The sequence below is a fragment of the Danio rerio genome, chromosome 21, assembly GCF_052040795.2.
Source record: "Danio rerio strain M-AB ecotype USA chromosome 21, GRCz13ab, whole genome shotgun sequence".
Taxonomy (NCBI): domain Eukaryota; kingdom Metazoa; phylum Chordata; class Actinopteri; order Cypriniformes; family Danionidae; genus Danio; species Danio rerio.
The window spans coordinates 18,731,354-18,748,638 of NC_141041.1; positions in this window are offsets into that span (position 1 = coordinate 18,731,354).

A 17,285-nucleotide genomic window follows, 5' to 3' on the forward strand; every position below is an offset into this window, starting at 1 on the left:
TGATTAAAAGAGACACTGAATTCATTAGGAGCCTCGGATCCAACTGTTTACAGGCAATTTTCACACTGTTTGCTTTCATTACATCATTGATGAGCCTTATAATGGGGTTATTATGAGGAGTGGGGAGGTCTTTTCTCTCCTCTCCTCCTAGCGCGCGTTGAGTCACGTCTTGACCACTTTCTCACAATCCGCCCATTTTCCCAGCAATTTAGCCCATGGAGTTTTTTTTTTTACTGAAAGTTGAATTAAAGTACTGAGGCTGATGTATTTAATTATAATTACAACACTTTTAGGGCGCGCGGTTAGACTTCATATGAGGCCTGGAGGCATTTAAAAAGGCCAATGACGTGACGCGCATTATAATAATAAAATCAAATGCACAAAATTTAAATGTTCTAAAATAAAAACACCGACTTATATATTTATATATTAAATATCATTATATTTTGAAGGTCGTAAAGTATTAAATATGTGGTTGCATGTCTCTAAAATTAATTAAAATCTGAATATTTCTTTTAAAAAGGCGAAATATAAAATGTTGGCATACAAATGATTGCATTCAAAAAATATAAAAATGTAATACACCTGCAATACACACTATACTTCAATATTATATTTAAATATAAAATATTAAAATATTAGATATTTAGATATTTTTTCCGCCAGATTAAGTCAGTGTTATATGTTTGACATAATGTGTTATGAAAATCATAAAACAGACATGTCTCTTTAGCCATGACAATTTGATTAAGTTTTAATATTTGCAGACATTTTGATTTGATAAATGCAAACAATTTTTGTGGTCAAATATGTTGTATATTCATAACTTAAAATTGCAATACTAAATTATTGAATAAAATCTGCTCATGAAAATAATTATTTTATTAGCACATATTTGTTCTGAAGTTCAGAATGAATTTTAGCTTTTTTTACACACTAGATAGGCCTTTAATAAAACAACACGCACACATACTTATCTGAACATATTTCTTGTTTTTAAACTAAGCAAACTACAGTCAACAACACAAAAGAAACATCAAAAGTTGACCTGTGCGATTACACCCCAAAAACAGGTCAGTTTCTTGCATTGACGTTTGATACTTGAGCGTTCTTTACTTTTTCCGAAGCACAAAAAGCGATTATCGGACAACCATGCCGTTTAGTTCATAACAAGTATCTAATGGTAATGTATGCAATGTTAATGAGCAATAATGAGGGCGACTGCTCTTTCTGAAAGCCCAGCGTGACACAAAACTCTAACACGCATGAAAAACTATTGTCCTGCCTTTCACGTCTTTCTCCCAAACAGTTTGCCCCTCGTGTTTTTTTCGACAGGTCCCAATAATCGAGCCCCCCATCACAACAGCAGATTGGAAGCGCTATTCGGCCACAGACAACGGCAGGTTAGTGAATCCGCTCTCCACTCCCAAGGGGTGTCAACGCGGCTGCAAGCTGTCACAGCGAGGCGGGGTGCGAGCGCTCACTTCAGTCTGGAGGCTCATATAAGGATGCCCACTGCGTGTGATGGGGATTCTGCTTTTCTTTCTTAAGTCTCTGTGGCAGGCCGTAAGAGGGGTTATCTGTTTGTGGCATGTTTTCAGCTTTATTTCTAAAAAAAAAAATAATAAATAAATAAATAAATAAAATAAAGATGTCTTAGTACCACAGTGATTGAATGACAACAGGTGCACCGAGGCTTAAAGATAAAAAAAGTCAAATTAAACTTCTATTTTATTGTTTAATTCACAATGGTTGCCTTAATGCATTTTGCATTGTCCAAAACTCCAAGCTTAATGGCTTCCGGTGAACTCCTTTTCTTTTGCAAAATTTTTATGTTTAAGATCTGATTTCTTTAAAAATCTGTGATCTTCACAGCCTGTTAGATATACGATATGAAGTGGGTCTAAGACCAAACAAGAAGCACAGCATAAAATTCTGTCTTTCCGCCCCATGTCTTTAAAATATGGAAATTAATTTCTGCGCTAGCATGTTGCTACTGACGGCGCTAGCGGCTACAACGGTCTTTCATCTTGTTTTATGCTTGAACAACTAAATGAATGTTGAAGTCTATTTGACTGAATGCATTGTCAATAAATTACAACATCAACACTGTAAAAACAACCTTTTAAAATTGAAAATTGTAACGTTGAGCTTTCACCAGAAGTTTATAGGCTTTAAAGCTCTGTGCATAGAGCCTATTAATCAGGCTCTAGGATAATTTGACTAAATATTGATTTCTTATATTTTCTGTTGAAAGTTGAAACGTTGGAATTAAATGTCTAAAATGTTTATATACATGTGAGAAAATATTTTATTTTATTATACACATTAAAAATGTTTTATTTTACATGTAGAGTACCTGTCACCAGTAATGGAGAATAAGGTTTGTAACAAAAAAAAAAAACTTAGTTCAAAAATACATCGCTATACATTTTCTAAGTGGTCTCTTAATTTTTAATACACACTCAGAAATAAAAGTATACGCGAGCTGTCACTAGGGTGGTACCTTTTTTTAAAAGGTACACATTTGTACTTAAAGGGTCCATATTGGTACCTCAAAGGTACACATTAGTACCTAAAAAGAACAAAAGTGTTCCTCTTAAAAGTTTTATACTAGTATACATTTTTGAGGTACCAATATGGACTTTAAGTGCAAATGTGTACCTTTTGAAAAGGTACCACCCCAGTGACAGCTCGCGTATTTTATTTCTGAGTACAATTTTATATAAATCTATACAATGGAGGAACATACACTCAAAAAATGACATTTGCTGCTTGTTCATAATTTAAAATGAGTTGAAACAACACAATTGTTTGGAGACAACTTAATTATTTTATGTTTAATTAATCCACTTTAATTTATTGATATGTTTGCCAATATTTCATAGATTGTATGTAAAAAGGAGGGATTTTACTTATTTAGTTAAAGGGTGGACATTGAGTGATGAGGAAGATGAAGATAAAGTTTGCTGTGCAATCAATACAACAAAAACCTAAATATTAAAATAAAAATGTTACAACATTGTTTGTGATTTTGAAAATAAATTTGGAGATTATACCAGCAATGTTTTCCCAGAGATGGGTTGCGGCTGGAAGGGCATCCGCTGCGTGAAAACTTGCTGGATAAGTTGGCGGTTCATTCCGCTGTGGCGACCCCGGATTTATAAAGGGACTAAGCTGACAAGAAAATGAATGAATGAATATATAACTTATAATATATAACTTTTCTGACCTGATGTTCATCGAAATGGCCAAAAATATATATACCTAAAGGGTGTTGAATCTTTATTATTAGAATTTGGGTCTCATGTATACAGTAGAAGCCTCAACAACATACTTTTGCATTTTTCAGAAACTGGAACACAATTCGGTGTCTGAAGGGGTTAAAACTATAATTTGTGTGGCAATCTGAGGAACTTAATTATGAATGAGCTTTAATTGTTCAATAACTTTTAGCACTTCACGCTTCTCCAAATAGCTGTACTGACCCTAAATAGTTGTAATGTCCCTAAACAACTGTGTGATTTGACTTCTTATAACCCTGATGAAGGATTAGAGATTGATAATGGCTATAAATGCCATTCACAAAAAGTTACACAAGTTGTATAGTGCACAGAATGAAAACCTCACACCAGGCACACAAAATCAAGAGCCTGACACTCTAAATGGAGATGCACAGAAACGCCCTCTACAAATCTGTCACTCAAACACTTGTACTTAATGTACACCCTCTGATTGTTTGAAGATTTGAGAAAGAGGTAGAAGAGATGAGTGGCAAGAGGCTTCAAAGTCGTTTGATCTCGCCTCACCTTGGGTGAAAACATTGTTTTGAATTTCATTTATTTATTCTGTTCCATGTTTGTTAAATATATATTTGGATATGTTCAGGAAAATGCTACGACGTCGCTGGATAAACTTTGGCATCGCTGTCATTTTGAAACATTGAGTAAAACATGCCTTGTGATATGAAAAAAAAGAAAGACGTGGAAAGGGAAAGAAATGTTGTCTTCAGTCAACAAACAAACATTGCAGGTGGAAAAAAAACGGGCACACCCTGGACCAGTCAGCGATGCAAATGATGCACCTTAAAGCCATCAGGTGCGAGATTTGACAGAAAATAATGAGAACCGCTGAATCTTTTATAAGGTTAACACTCACATTTCCCAGTCAGCTGTCACACAAGAAAGACTTTAGCGCATTCACGCTGGAGAAATATACCTTTATTGGCTCATTAAAGCTGACAGGGGGCTCGGGACCGCCAGCACTCAGGCTCGGGACCGCCGGTGCGCCACCCCGTTTTGTGTCAGTAATTTGCCGAGGAGATATACCTACCTTGAAAAAAAAAAGCGAAGGGTAAAATTATGAAGGGAGCTGGAATGAGAGAGCGAAATGGCAGAAGCTGGTGGGGCGAGTGCCGAAAGATGGGGGTGCCAGAGGATGGGGCGTGGGGGGGGTTTAAGAAAGGCCTTGGGGGAGGGTGGAAAGATCGCTTGCACGCCAGGAGTCTGATTCTCTCCTAATTGGAAGCATTGGGCATTGTCAACTGAGGATTTTCAGTCGCTCACTGACAGGTAGAGTCGTCAGGATGATAGCCCACTTGTCAGCGCAAAACACCAATAAAAACAAACCACTTTTGATTTAATTGGAGGCCTAGCCGTAGTGGGCTAGGACTGAGCGGGTTGGGGGTTGTGGATCGCTTCGGGGAAAAACCGGTGTGTGAGTGTGTGTATCGAAGGGATGTTTGACAAAGAAATCATCACTTTGTGCAAAAGCACCCGGAGCAGTGGCTCACATCGTCGGACAGAGGAGAGCAGGTCGTCGTTATTCTGTGTGTGTGCGAGAGCGCGGGTGGTCACTTCCCATGGTGCTGAGGTTACAGGAAACACAGAGTTTGATTTGGTCCCCGGAGGCCAGCAGGCTGTTCAGCACTCATCACTTCCAGTGTTTCTTCTCAAAAATGCACGCTCAGAGAGATATTGATATGGTGATTCCTCAGAGAACCAAGCAGAAGAAGAGCTGACCCTACCTGACTTCTGCTACAACCACCTCACCGACTACAAAAAAACAAACCCTTTCTGTCTCTCATCTCTGCAGGTGGAACCGCATATTCTACAGCTCCTAACCCAAATCACCGTATTCAGCAAACCGATGGCTTATTTCATGGGAAAATTCGGCTTTTGTGTGCTGTAAACAAGCAAATGGATATTTTGAGTCTTGAGGGTTGTTACTTTTAATGGGGCAAACGCTGCGAGGACATTTAATCCATTTCGAAACAGATAAGAACAAGGAAAGAAGTGCTTACAAATTGCACATGATCTCCGGGTGATGACCTCTGACCTTTGACTTCTCTTGCTCGGTGTCATCCCTCCGTGTCCAAGTTCATCAGCTGACCGGTGGTTCATTACACTTGACAATCTTCAAGGAAGACATCTGCTAACAAACAGAGAGCAAGTGTAGTGACGAGTTTGGTTTATCAACAATAAAGCACCATTAAGAGCACACATGTATAACGTTGTATATAATAATATACCTGCACATACACTTGTCAATTTGTATATTTGCATTCACAACTTACTTATTTTTTTAGACATATTTATCAGGTTTTTTGTCCTGTCTCTTTCATTCTGTTGCACTTTAGAAGCTCTGTCACAAAAAAATAAATAAATAAATAAATTCTCGTATGTATGAACATACCTGGCAATAAAGGTCTTTCCGATTCTGATTCTGATGATGTGTAGCTTTGAAATACAATTTCAAATCAGTATCAATTCTTCATAATATGAATAAACACACATCAATGGACCAAAAATGAAGATTAAATGAATAAACTCTACACATTGTAAAAGTTAAAGGAGAAATATAAATCAAAAACACCTAAAGACATAAATATAAGCTTAGCAGGCTGGGTTGTTTATATAATCCAGCATATTCGATTGATTTTATTATTGCTTTTTTTTACCCCATACAATATTTAGCAGTTACAGATCAATTTAAACCTCTATAAAGAGGACACAACCATATTTCGAATCAATAGCAATAATTTAGCCAACACGAAAAGCATTTATTTTATGTAAGCATATTCAGGCAATTCCATCATTCATAAAGACTGATGCAAAACTTGATCAGACGACTGGGTTTGCATAAAGTGATTTAAATCATTGTAACAACAGATTAAATAAAACTTAAACAAAAAAATTATTTCAGAGGAAATGGCTCATTTTTGTAATTCTGAAAATTGCGTTACCCTGGGGAGAATTATATAGATTTAAAAATTGATGATGAAGTTACAGAAAGAGTATATGCAATTAAGTTTCTGGTGTTGCATTGGACCATAAAATTAGTTGAAAAAAAAAACTGCAAATAAATATTGTGATATCAAAATTAGTTAAAACTGTAGCAATAGTGTATAAAGCAAGATTTATCCTGGACAATAAATTAATGTATGTATGCATTATATAACACACTTATGTTGCCATATATTTCTTATTGTGTTGAAATTTGGAGTAATACATATAAATCTAACTTACGATCCTTATGTACAATGCAGAAAAAAGTAATCAGACTGATAGAAAATGTGCGATATTTGAAGCATACAAATCCTTTATTTTTAAAATTGAAGATACATAAGTTTAATAATCTGGTTAAATTTAAAACAGCAAATGTTATGTTTAAAGCTAAGAATAAAGCTTACTTCTGAAATGCATACAAAAGTTTTTTGAAGAAAAGACAAGGGGGATATCATTTGGGAGCAGAAGGTTGAAAACCAGGACAACTTTAAAAAGTTTGTGCAAGTCTGTATGTGGTGTAAAATTATGGAAGTCTAGAGCAGATTCTCAAACAATGTCAGGATATGTCAATACTTTTTTTGGGGTCTGTTATAAAATGTAAATGTACGAAAAGAATCAAACATATAATATGTCAAAGATGCCATAAGGATCAAATATGTCTCATGTAAAAAGAAGAGATAAGCAAAAGAAGAAATAAATTTAAGTAATAGACGAATTATGTGTGTGATAATGGAGTGGGAAAATAATAAGCTTGTGCTTCATCCCGCTTCATTTCGACCATGCTGAAATGTATTTTTTGTTAAAGGATTTTCACATATGATATTTCTGTTCAAAAATAAATCAAATCAAATCAGAATGAAAATACCAGCACTACTAATCTTAATTTCATTGTCAAATCTCCCTAGATAATCAATCGTATCTTAGAAAAAACAAGTCCACATCTAGCCCAAAATCATTAGATTAGTTATTACAAGGCCCAGACAGAATCTGCTGACATTTTTGCTATTTCTGTGGAGAGTTTTGTAAATAATCTGCAGATTTATGCAGAATGATTCTGGGAGTATCATAACTACAAGCTTAATATATAAAATAAAAAAGAATAGCTTTTTAACTCTTATTTAATGGTAACAATGCAAATCCATTTAGATTAATTTACATGGTAAACAAAGTAAGTCTCTCATATAAAATATCTACTACAAGACAGAAAATATTACTTTACAAAATATTATAAACAAATCATAAGAACATTTTCATATTAGTCAATAATATTACTAAAATTAATAAAAAAAGTAAATTGTTATAAATTTACACACATTTACACAAGTAAATAAATAGACTCAATGATCTGCTAAAAATTAGCAAAAATATGCTCATTATTACCATCTAAATTAACGATATATAATCAATAAATGTACCTGCAACAAATGAAACAACATTCTCACAAAGGTCTTACAATACACTGATCTACAATCACCTCTGAGCAGAATACAATTTATGTAGAGAGATGGAAAAGATGAAAGAAGACCATGCAACTATGGAGCTGTAACATGGCCACCTATTTATAAATGTAAATAAGTACATGTCTATTTATGTCTACTAACTCTGATTGCTTGAACGTCAGAGGTCTGCTCAATGAACATGATTTTATTTCCAGTGAGGGGGAGGAGGAGGTGGGATGTTTGACAAATTATGCTGCAGCACTTGTATTATTGCACTGATTGGCAATTATCTGTGAGCAAAGAATGACAAACAGTGCATTGGAAAAAACAGCGATCATACATTTAAAGAAATAAAATCGCTTGTCATAATTTCCTAACAAGCAACTGTATATTTTGAAAAACAAGTCTAAAGATTTGCAACCTGAAAAGAGTAATCCAGAAAAAAACATGTAAAAAAAAAAGGAATAAAAATGATCTCAGAAAACCAGACTCAGCATTTGGGTTTTAGGATGTACCATTGAAACACTTGGGCTTGGTATGAATTTTTTAATTATTTGTTTCAAAGAAAGCTGCATTTATCTGACCAAAATGCAGTAATATTGTGGAAAATTATTGTGTTTGTACAACAGTTTGACGGCACAATCGTGTATATAAAAAAGAAAATCAAACACAGAGAGTCTAAAAATTCTTTTGTAAGAGGAACTACTTTCTTCCGCCATTCATTCACATCTGGAGCTGACGTCAGAACAGCAGAAATCGTTGCTACTTCACAAATGATGAATAATGATGATGAATAATAAGATTATTTGTTGAATAAACAGAAATGCAACACATAATTCATCATTCCTGAATAAATGTATTAATTTCTTAAACAACAACAATAAACAAAGTCTACTTCTGAATAGCTGTCTATATATGACCTATTTTATAATATTAAATGTAACCTGCTGCTTGTTTTTTTCCAAAACTAATTACAATCCTTCATAAATTCCATTCCTCTTTGCGATCATGCCTGGTTTTGTTTTTTTAAGGCCAAATAAATGTAGAGTAGAGACAGAGCCAAGGTGGTTTTTCATTAAGGGTTCAGAGTTCAATGTTAGCCCATTGCAGAGCCATTACAGAATAATGGGGTGGGTGGGCATCATTGTGGCTGGTGGTCCCATCCAGCTGCCACTGGGAGACACACACAAGCTGTTGGACAGAGGTAAAGATGGCCCGTAAACCCCGGCCTCCAGGGGGAGTCAGAGTGCACTGCCCCTCATCCTCATCCCCTCTGTCAGGGCATTTGGGAAGCTTTTCACAAGCCGATAAATCATTGTTAAATGTTACTATGAAGCCATCGGGGAAACAGGAGTGACATAGAGAATGTGGGCATTCATGAAGGTGGTCTGGTCAGCCAGCCAAAGACACACTGTTAAAACCCACAGTGAAATGAAATACAAAAAATGTTTAAGTTAATATCACTTACATTTAAAACAGTAATTGTACCAGTTAGGTGAACACTAATGTTTACTGTATTAAACGGAGCAGAAGCAAATACCCAGCACTAAAGTGTTATTCTTCTCTATCTTCTCTATTATTCGTTTGTTTTTGCAAAAGATTAAAAAATAGACATAAATTAGACTTTAATGTTGTGCTCTGTTGTGATCTACAGGAGTTTCTGTTATGTTGAAATGTGTAGAATAACAATTGTGGTGAAGAGTAGAGCCTGGGGTTAAAGGGGATACATCAGTTCACCCATACCAGTCAACATTAGGATGTAAAAATATGGGATCAAGTCTTAAAATCTCGTTCACCTTAATTCACTGTTACTATACTATTCACTATTACAATAGTTACTTAGTGTAGAGCAGCGAATCTCTCATTTTGATATACTGTTTTGTTTGATAACAGAGGTGTCGCTTCAAGAATCCACAGATCTATATTGAAATTTTTTTATTTCTTTTGTAACAGTTTGTGCTTATTTAGGACAAAGTTAAAATAAAACATGCCACGACGGACATGTTCATATAAACAAGTCTATTTGTCTGTTTACAAACACACCCAAACGGAAAAGTGTCTAGTTTCGCTCATATTTAAATTGTGTGTAATGTTAGAGAAGCTGATCTGGGAACAGTGTCTTTATCACTATGGAGTGCGTCTGTCAGTCAGCAACAATACGAGACTGGACTGATTCAGAAATTGCTTAGGAAGGGCGACTGTCGATGCTTCGCTTTAATGGAAATGAAGTGAATGCGGCTGTTTTAATATTAATTACAACATGCTTTCAAGTTAGGTAAAGTAATTTTCTTGATCAGCTTTTACAAATATATCACATTTAAGATCGGCTCATTGATGCTACTTTCACTTTTCTTAAAAATAGAGGAGAAAAACAGGAAAATACTTAAACTGGATGATAACGAGATACAAATATGAGAATCCCAGCAAATACGGGAGGGTTGACAGGTATGAGTTCACCCAAAATTCCCTACTCTGCCATTCTCATCTCACTTGTTCTTAACACACTTCAGTTTAAGCAGTAAGAAGATTTTTTTTAAAAGTTACAAATCGGTAGCCATTGACTTATATAGTTTTTTTTTTTCTAAAATGGATGTGAATGCACATTTGAGTCTGCCATTTTTCAAAATATCTTCTTTTGTGATCAACGGAAAAAAAAACATTTATAAAGGGTTGGAACCATATAGGGGAAGAGTAAATGGTATACATTTTCTATCACTTTATGTTAAGACATATGCTGCTTTTTAATAAAACAATAATACATGCTATTGCTAACTAATACTTATTCATTAGGATTAGAGTTTATGTGATGTTTACAGAGCAGCCTTATTCCAAAATGGATTAAATTAATTTTTTCTCAATATTCTACACACAATACCCCATAATGACAATATGAATTGTTGCAAATTTATTACAGATTTAAAACCTAAAAAAAATCACATGTGCATTAGTATTCACATCCTTTGCTCAATACTTTGTTGATGCACCTTTGGCAGCAAATACAGCCTCAAGTCTTTTTGAATATGATGCCTAAAGCTTGGCACACCAGTCTTTAAGAATTTTTTTCAATTCCTCTTTGCAGTACCTCTCAAGCTCTATCAGGTTGGATGGGAAGCGACGGTGTACAGACATTTTCAGATCTCTCCAGAGATGTTCAATAGGATTTAGGTCTGGGCTCTGGCTGGGCCACTCAATGACATTCACTGAGTTGTTATGAAGACACTGCATTGAAATTTTGGCTGTGTGCTTTGCGTTCATTGTCTTGCTGGAAGATGAACCGTCGCCCCAGTCCGAGGTCAAGAGCACTCTGAAGCAGGTTTTCATTCAGGATGTCTCTGTACATTGCTGCATTCATCTTTCCCTCTATCCTGACTAATCTTCCAGTTCCAGCTGCTGAAAAACATCCCCACAGCATGATGCTGCCACCACCATGCTTCACTGTGTGGTATTAGCCTGGTGAAAAGCAGTGCCTGGTGTTTTGCGGACATGTGTATGCCTTTTCAAATCATGTTCAATCAACTGAATTTATCTAAGGTGAACTCCAATTAAGCTGCTGAAACATCTCAAGAATGATCAGTGGAAACAGAATGTACCTGAGCTCAATTTAAAGCTTCACGGCAAAGGCTGCGAATACAGATGTCCATGTGATTTTTCAGCTTTTTTATTTTAATACATTTGCAGCTATTTAATTTTTTTTCACATTGTCATTATGGGGTGTTGTGTGTAGAATTTTGAAGAAATAAATGAATTTTATCCATTTGGAATAAGGCTGTAACATAAAAAAATGTGGAAAAAGTGAAGAATACTTTTCGGATGCACTGTATACTGTATAAAGATACAGAGAGCTCTTGAATTAAATCAAAAGTATTGTTATTTGTATTCTAAAGATGAACGAAGGTCTCAGGGGAGTGTAATGACATGAGGGCATGTAATTAAAAAAATAATGTTATTTAAGGGTAAACTAACCCTTAATAAGAGACACCAACTGTAATTAATATCTACTAACTTTAAAAAAAAAATGGTTTAAGCGTTTTGAGGCGATAAGTTTCCACAAATGTTTTAAGTTATTAGGATTTACCTTGAGTAGGGTTGTGGCTGGAGTTAGTGCAGATCTATTTTACATTTATATGGAGCTCATTCCCATTGTGTAATTGTGACTTTGACAATCTCTCGGTCACTGAACATGACACATGTTCAAGAAGATGACATGATGGTTGTACCAATGGCCCGTCTTGTTATCATAATGATGTATTTGGTTACTAATGCACACGTGTGCATCACCCACATGCCAGAGTCCTCAAATTTAATCCATCTTATGGGATGTGCAGGTAATATGTGAGGTCAGAACATCATAATTATCACACCTGTCATTGTTAGGACTGGTTCCCAGAGCCCCCCTCCCCAGTGCACCCACCCCCAGCCGGGGCTTTTATTGCTTCATTAGTGAACGCCACATGTTTTAGAGCACATTCGCCTTTCACTCACCGAGCAGAAATGATCACTGTGATCTGGAGGATAGCAATGGAGAGCATAAAAGAGCATTCTGGGCCTCTTCTCAGCAGCGATCAATTCTTTTCCTGGAAATAAGCGAAAGCACGTAATTAAAATTGCACTGCTGTTAACATATGAGAACAAGATAGTGTCAAATGATCAGATACGGTGAAGGATATCAGCTGTTTTTCATGGCTATGGCATTTAAATGTATAAAACAAGAAATACTGAATATTAAAATTTATGAGCACAGATACTGAAAGTAAATTTAGAAACACCATACAGAAATATGAGTCATATTATTAGTGATATTATGTCAATTCCATTTTCAATGTCAATTCCAATTCAATTTTAATGATGTATTAACATTATTTAAACTGAGCTAACTTGAACAAAGAACAGTTGTATGCTAATGTAAAACCAATAAAGACTAACAAATATATTGTTCCTTAAAGTTAGGTAGGCGCAGTAGGTAGTGCTGTCACCTCACAGCAAGAAGGTCACTGGTTCGAGTCTCGGCTGAGTCAGTTGGCTTTTCTGTGTGGAGTTTGCATGTTCTAACTGCGTTTGTGTGGGTTTCATCTAGGTGCTCCGGTTTCCTTCACAGTCCAAAGACGTGGTATAGGTGAATAGGGTAGGCTAAATTGTCTGTAGTGTACAAGTGTGAATGGATGTTTCCTAGAGATGGATGTGACCCCAGATTAATAAAGGGACTAAGCCAAAAAGGAAATTAATGAATGATTAAGTTAATATATATATATATATATATATATATATATATATATATATATATATATATATATATATATATATATATATATATATATATTTATTACCAATTTAAAAATGTAACAACTGACTTTTTATAATACAAAATCTATAAGTATATACTATGCTTAACAAAATTTAATATCAACAACTGCTTTCAACGATTATATAAATAATAATAATAACAATAGGCCCTTCGGTGGCGTAGTGGGTAGCACTGTCACCTCACAGCAAGAAGGTTGCTGGTTTGAGCCTCGTCTGGGTCAGTTGGCAATTCTGTGTGAAGTTTGCATGTTCTCCCTGTGTTCACATGGGTTTCCTCCGCGTGCTCTGGTTTCGAAAGACATGCGCTATAGGTGAATTGGTTAAGCTAAATTCACTGTACTAGTGTACTGTATGTGAAGGAATGAGAGTGTATGTGTGTTTCCTAGTGATGGGTTGCAGCTGGAAGGGCATTCACTGCATAAAAAAAATATGCTGAATAAATTGGCGGTTCAATCTGCTGTGGGGGCCCCAGATTAATAAAGAGACTGAGCTAAAAAGAAAATGAAGGAATGAATAATTATAATTATAATATTAATAAGGGCTCAGTGGTTAGCACTGTTGCCTCAGAGCAAAAAGGTTGCTGGTTCGAGTCCCGGCTGGACCATTTGGCATTTCTGTGTTGAGTTTGCATGTTCTCACCGTGTTCATGCGAAACTGCATAAACTAAATTGGCCGTAGTGTATGAGTATGTTTGTGAGTGTGTGTTTGGTGTGTGGGTTTCCTAGTACAGCGAAAAGGCATCCGCTGTGTAAAACATATGCTGGAATAGTTGACAGTTCATTCCCAGTGGCGACCTCTGAAATAGAGACTTAGCCGAAGGAAAAGAGAGAATAATAATATTATTATTAATAAAAAATGCTTCTTGAGTACAACATCAACATATTCAAAACATCATTCTGAATGATTATGTGATATTGCTACTAGCTATAGCAGCTTTGTCATCAAAGGGATAAATTACATTTTCATATTTATTAATACATTTCATATCAAAATAAATATAAACGTACAATAATATTGTGAAAACTGTATTTTTGATCAAATAAACATATGCTTGAAAACTGAAAAAAACATTTAAAAATACTATCCATGCCAAACTTTTAAAAGGTAATGTATATAATTAATATATTGTATTTACTGTATATACTAGAGATGCTCAAAGTAGGGTCTGCAGGCCAAAGATGGCCCATGGTAACCTTTGGTTTGGCCCACCATCCAATCTGAGAAGAGAAGGAGAATGATGGGGATGGTTACAGGTGAAAATAAATATTAGTGGTGAAAATAAATATTAGCGGTAAGACAAAGTGATTTTATAAATAATTTCCATATTAAAACACAAATCATCATTTAAAAGCATATGTTTAAAAAAACTTATAAACATGAACTATTAGGTTCTATAAAACAAAACAACTGGTAAAACAAAACTATATGTATTGTAAACTAAACATATAGGGCAGTTTTAATAAACATTTGGTAAGCATTTTCTCATAAATGCATTTTCATTATTGATATCTGCACCTTTTGGCATTTTCTTGCCTACGCAAGTGAGCTAGCAAAAGTCCTACATATGCAAAGTGTTTATGCAAACATTTTACTATAGTAAAACTAATCAAACATTGCGCATATCTTGTTACAATACTTTTGCATAATTCTATTTTAAAATTAAGCAAATGACATTGACTTTTAAGTGATTACAAAGGTATTGTGTTAAAATTGGAGAAAAATGGAAGAATATTTTCTATAACATTTTTGTGAAGTGTTGTGAAATGTTTAGCAAAAAAAAAGATCTTTTGATTTATGTTAAAGTAATTTTTATTCTTTATTGTAAATGAAAAAAGAAACTTTTAAAAAAAACATTGTTTAAAAATGTATTTGATGTTTATATGAACTAAAAATAAATGGATGCATTTTGGATATTAAAATGCCTTATACAGTAAATAATTCTTGAAGGAACACATTTGACACTGGTAAAGTACAAAGCGTCACTGTAGTGGTACCTTCATGGATCAGATTTGTAACTTTGTTGAAGGTGCAATATGCTATCTGCAGGTTTTAAAAACCAAAGATAAACTTTGGTTTCCCATGGTACAAATCATGTCCTTAAAAGTACAAACTGCAACGGTACAAATGAGTTTCTTTGTCTTAAGGTACAATTCTTTTTCCATAAAAAGGTACTGCCACAGTGGCAAGGGTTTGTACCTTCTTTGGTACAACATTGTACCATATTTTTCTGAGAGTGTACTGATGTAATCTGAAGGATAGAAGACAAGACATCAGTGAGCAAATGAAGGGAAAGGCAGATTCTGCTTGCCTAGTTTATTCAGCATTGATTCTACTGTTTTTTAATGTGATTATGTTTTTACTTTAATAAGTTATACTTAAAAAATACACAGCATTAGTTAATACAATTTAAGGTAATGTTTTCTATTTATTTTTAAATAATATGAAACAAAAATTGTAAATTACCCATGGCAATTATGTAATATACCTTGGTATATTTACCTTCAGCCCACAGCTCTTAATGATATTTGGTTTTTGGCCCTTTATATGAAAAAGTTTGGGCACTCCTGGTATATCCAAAGATATTTATTCACACTAGAACTTCCTCATAGAAACTCTTTTACATGAGACATCAAGAAAAAAGGATATATAACTGAATTATATTCATAATAAACAAATATTCACTTTTTACATTATTTGTTCACTGTAAATTGAAGCAACGCACAGTCATCGGCATGTAATGTAACTGTATTTCTGAACTGTACAGGAATTTCACACACTCTCTCTATATATGTATGTGTATGTGTGTGTGTGTACATGTGAAAGAGCGAGACAGAGGTAGAGGGGTGTGGGGTGCCGAGAATAAGACCCCAGCAAATGCTCATTAGAGTTGACCTTGGCACCGGGAGCATGCGTTTGATGGATCGGGTACAGGGCCAAACAAGCCCCCGGGGAGCCATGATCTTATCTCTTATTGTACACACACCTCCCTCCTACTGACCCTTTCCCTGAGCACTCGCACTGCTCTCCTCTCCACGCATCACAGGCAGAATAAATCTGAGCTTGACAGAGAGACGAAGAGAGAAACAGTGTCAAGGTATGGAGGGGAAAAGAAGATGGAGGCGAGACAGAGAGAAAAACACACAGAGGCCCAGAAAAACCAATAGCTCGCTGAGGTGTCATTAAGGCGAGACACAACAGCAAAAACTGGGATTTTTCACACACCTGTCAATTTTGTCCACTTTTTGCCTTTTTTTTCATTTAATGTAAAAAAATATATAGAAAAAGTTATTTTTAAATCAAGCATTCGCAATTGGTGTCTTTCAATTTAAATTACAATACATATTTTTAAAGGTTGTTTTATCGAAATTATTATTTTTTCTCTAGAAATCACCACTCATAATTTTTCAAAAATCCCCAGTTTGGCGGGACTTACCCAGACCAAACTTTAGTTTCATTCATTCTGAATAATTTTTGAAAGAGGGATATGCTTATACATAAATTAACTGATAATATACAACAACTCTATACACTGTAAACCCTAATAAGTTGAGACTACTCAATGATTTGAGGAAAGTGATTCCCTCAGTTCATTTGAGTAATGGTAAATCTTCTAATCTACAACTAAATTTACTACTGAACTCAATTATTTGAGTTTACAAAATGTGGTCTCTTCATTGAATTTACTTAAATACAAGTACAAGTACAGATACAAATACTTAAATACAGGTATATTAAGTACAGATAACTTAAAATGGCTAGTAGACTAAACTTCCAATTTTTTTTCAGCTTTTATATACTTTATTTACTTACTCCCAGGGCAGTTTATATCAAAGTTGATATTTAGCCACACGATGTGTTAAGTAACATTAAATTTTTACAAGGTGGGTCATTAGCCCAACGCTCAATCCCCAACCTGGAGGACCAGGATATACACACACACACTATGAATGATTTAGCAAACACAATTCACCTAGCGCATGTCTTTGGACTTCTGGAAGAAACCAGAGCCCTTGAAGTAAATGTGAACACAGGGAGAACATGCAAACTCCACACAGAAATGGCAACTGGTCCAGCCAGGACCCGAACCAGCGACCTTCTTGCTGTAAGGCGACAGTGCTAACTGAGCAACCTGGTCGCCCTTGCATGAACTGTATATCAATTAATAAAAATATATGTATATATCTACTTACTAATTTTACTTTTCTCTTTGGTCAGATGGGTTCAAGTAGTGCCTCTGTCCTGCAGCGCTTCAAGAAAA